We start from the raw sequence: 4,521 nt of genomic DNA, 5'->3' as shown, positions 1-4,521 counted from the left end.
AAAAAAAAAAAAAAAAAAGAAGAGAAAAATGAAACAAAAGATCCTATTATGGAGTAAAAGGAAGTTAACAGACTTCAAAGCAGTATCAGAAAAGAACAAGAAAAAAAGAAAAAAACCCCAGGAGTATAAAGAAAGAAAAAAAAAGGAAAAGAATAAAGAAGAAAAACAACACAAAAGAAAAACCCCAGAAAACCAATGAATAAAAACAAAACAGAACTAAGGAAAACAAAAAAAGTCCAAAAATTTTCTCTGTGCTTTTAAATAAGTAGTTTCTCACCAGGGTCTGCAGCACTGGAATCCTATAGAGATGGAGGAGGGACAGTGGGTTCACTGCTAAAACCCATTTTTCCCACACTCATAATTTTGTGTATTACTGCCTCATCTTTCCCACTGGGCATGGTTAGTCAATGATATCTGCCCTGTAGTTGTCATTATTCCATTTTTTTTGGTACCAGGAATCAAACTCATAACCTCACGCTTGCCAGGCAGGCACTGTGCTGCTGAGCTAAATTCCCAACCCTGTTGTCTTATTCCAGCAATTCCTACTTTCCATGACCATCTGTGTACTCCAAGGCATGCTTTTGTCAACCTACCTTAGTGACTGTGGATTTGTGAAGTGCTCTTCTTCTCCAGAGGTCGCTATTGTCTGTATGCCCCAGGCTTGGGTAACCATTCAAGGCAAGTTGTATATTTATTCACACTGTAAATGGTGAAAGCAAACAGATCACTGAGTTCTGTGTTGATGTAGGCAGTGGGGGTGGGGTAGAGGCTCAAACAGTCACCTGTACTTACTGTCAGCACTTTCAGACCCATTCTTTTCTAGAAGTCACGTATGCCTGGCCTGGCTTCTAACCACTGGGTGTGGGGCCACTGCTTTTTTCCTGGCCTGAGCTTCAATTTTTCAGGAGGTCTATGTCTAGCCCACATCTTCTCTGTGACTGCCTCCTTTAAAAGTAGTCTCCCACCCAGTCTCTATGGTAGGATAACACTGGAAACTCTGAAGTGAAAACGTTCTGTGGCTCAGTATTAAATAATTAATCGCTACCCAAAATGGCTCCTGATGAAACCTTCTCAAATATGGTGTGCACTGTACTGGATTCCTTCTCCAACTCTAACCTGCTGTGCAGAAAGGGTCACTTACTGAATAAAATGCCATGCTTTTTTGCAGTTTATAATTTCTGTGGGCTTTTTTGTGGGGCTAGTACTGTTGACCTTATTTGTCGTTTCCCTTAGAGGTCTTGACTCTGGAGGCATACTTTGCATCAGTGGAGCAAGCTTCCCTTCTCTGGGACCTGGAGTGAGATTTTCAGAAATTTTTATTCTTTTTGAGACAAGATCTTTCTGCATAGTTCAGGCTGGCCTGGACTCAAGAGGTAGCCCAGGCTGGCCTCAAATTCACGTGATCCTCCTGCCTCAGCCTCCCAAGTGCCAGGATTACAAACATGTGTCACCACAGCTGGCCTCCAAAACTTTTGATTCTTTTTCCTGCAGTGGGTTGTTTCTATAGCATCTCTGTAGTTTCTAGTTTTCCTATCTGCTCACTCCTAATTTTCAGAAATGTGCTTCTTTTTTGTCTTCATCAAATTATTCTTTCCCAAGTGTCTTGTCTCTAGGTCCCAGAGAGGCTATATTTTGTTGCTGGTCTCTACTTAGCCATTTTAAAAAATTTATTTTAAAAATAAAAGAAGGAAAACATATTAACAGACATCTATCTACAAAATAGCATAAGAACAATACAAGCAATACTGAATTACAGACAAAGTAGTAGGAAATTAACAAGGGTTGTTGTATTACATATTGATATCTTTAAAATGGTTTCTCAGGAAAACAAATAGAGACATGCAAGATTGATCAAATAAGTAATCATTAACTGTTCCTTTCAGTAAAGCGATAGAAGTCAGTAGTACAACTATGTTAGTTATTCTGTATATACATATATACATAATTTCCCCTTCTTTCTTTTCTCTTTTCCCTCATCCCAGTTGCTCTTTACTTTTGAGCAGTTTCCTTTTGTTTCACAATGTCTATCATACCTCCTATTTTTTTTCACCCTTTCAGGTTCTTATACTAGTGACACAATATGTTGCTTACACATGGAGGTCTGATTTCTTTCGTTTTTTTTAAAATTTATTTCACTTATGAGTATGGTCTCTAGTTGTAACCATTTACCTGTAAAAGCCATGAGTTTATATTTCTTTATAGCTGAGTAATATTCCATTATATAAAAGTACCACAATTTTTTATCCAATCCTCAGTGGATGGACATTTGGGTTGCTCCCACAGCTTAGCAATTACAGATTGTGCTGCTATAAACATTTGTGCACATATATCGCTGAGATATGATGTTTTCAGATGTTCTGGGAAAATACCCAGAAGGGGAATAGCTGGATTGGATGGGACCTCTAGAAAATACCCAGAAGGGGAATAGCTGGATTGGATGGGACCTCTAGAAAATACCCAGAAGGGGAATAGCTGAGAAATCTCCAACCTGATTTCCACAGTGGTTTCACCAGTCTGCATTCCCACCAGCAGTGGAGAAGAGTTCCTGTTTCTCGACAGACTCGACAGCATTTGTTATTGGTTGTTTTCTTAATGATAGTCATTCTTACTGGAGTGAGATGAAATCTCAATGTTGTTTTAATTTGAATTTCTTGAAGTACTCATGATGTAGAACATTTTGTCATATATTGATTTGTGATTTGTAATTCTTTATCTGAGAAGTGTGTATTCATCTCAAATGCCCATTTTTGGATCAGGCCTTTGAATGTGGGGGGAGCTGATGTTTTTTAATTCTTTATATATTCTAGATAGAAGACTTTTGTCTGAAGGACAGTCAGTTAAAATTTTTTCCCAATTTGTGGGTTTTCTTTTGAGTCTGCTGATGATTTCTTTAGATGTCCATTTTTAGATTGGGTCTTTCAATTTGAGGGGCCTGATTTTTAAAAATTCTTTATATGTACTAGATAGATGTCCTTTGTCTGAGAGGCAGTTGGCTAAATTTTTTTTCCCAAATCTTGGCTTTTCTTTTTACTTTACTGGTGATTTCTTTAGATGTGCAAAAACTTTTCAATAAGATGAGATCCTAATTGTTGATTCTTTGAAGTATTTCCTGTGCAGTTTGGTTTTTGTTCATGGACTCTCTGCCTACTCCAATGTTGTCAAGATTTTTACCTAATTTCTCTTCCAATAAATTTAGTGTTTCTGTTTTAATATTTAGATCTTTGATCCATTCTGACTTTAATTTAGTGCATCATGAAAGACATGGGTCCAGTTTTAGTCTTCGGAATGGGGAAAGCCAGTTTTTCCAGCACCATTTATTAAAGAGGCTATCTTCCTGCCATTGAACATGTTTTTACCCATTGTCGAAGATAAGGTGACTGAGTGTGTTTGTAGTTGAATCTGTATCTTCTAATCTGTTCCATTGATCTTCAGGTCTGTTTTTGTGCCAGTACCATGCTGATTTTATCATAGTAGCTTTGTAATATAATTTTAAGTCAGGAATTGTAATGCCTCTTGCCTTTCCTTTGTTTCCCAAGATTGTTTTTGCTATTCTAGGCCTTTTCTGGTTCCAGATGAACTTTAGGAATGTTTTCTCTAGATCTGCGAGGTATACTAATGGTATTTTAATTGGGATTGCATTGAATCTGTACAATTTTGGGAGTATGGCCATTTTCACAATGTTTTTTCTTCCTATCGATGAGCAAGGAATATCTTTGTATTTTCTGATATTCCCTTCGATTTCTCTTTTCAGAGTAGTATAATTTTCAGTGTATAGATCTTTTACTTCTTTTGTTAGATTGATTCCTAAGTATTTCATCTTCTTAGATGCTATTGTGAAAGGTGTGGTTTCCCTAATTTCTCTCTCAGTCTGTTTGTTACTCATGTACAAGAATGATATTGACTTCTGAGAGTTAACTTTGTATCCAGCTATGCAACTGAATTTGGTTATTAAACCCATGAGCATTTTGGTGGAGTTTTTGGCATGTTCTATGTAGAGTATCATGTCATCTGCGAATAATGACGGTTTCACTTCTTCCTTTCCTATCCTTATTTCTTTAATTTCTCTCTCTTGTCTAATTGCTCTAGCCAATATTTCCAGAACTATATTGAATAGGAGTGGTGATAGTGGACATCCTTGTCTTGGTCCTGAATTGAAAGTGAAAGCTTTCCATTTTTGACTATTTAGTATGATGTTAGCTGTTGGATTATCATAGATGGCTTTGATCAGCTTGAGGTAAAGGCCATTTATTCCTATTTTCTATAGGGTTTTCAACATGAACAAGTGTTGGACTTTATTGAAGGTTTTTTTCTGGATCAATGGAGATGATCATGTGATTTTTGTCCTTGGCTCTATTGACATCGTGCATTACAATAATGGATTTGCATATATTGAACCATCCCTGCATTCCTGGTATGAATCCAAGTTGGTCGTGGTGTATAATCTTCTTGATGACTTGTTGTATTCTGTTTGCTAGTATTTTACTGAGAATTTTTGCATCTATATTCATTAGGGAGATTGGT

Source organism: Chinchilla lanigera, unplaced genomic scaffold, assembly GCF_000276665.1.
Source record: "Chinchilla lanigera isolate Chin_1 unplaced genomic scaffold, ChiLan1.0 scaffold00156, whole genome shotgun sequence".
Lineage (NCBI taxonomy): Eukaryota > Metazoa > Chordata > Mammalia > Rodentia > Chinchillidae > Chinchilla > Chinchilla lanigera.
This window is presented reverse-complemented; position numbering follows the sequence as displayed.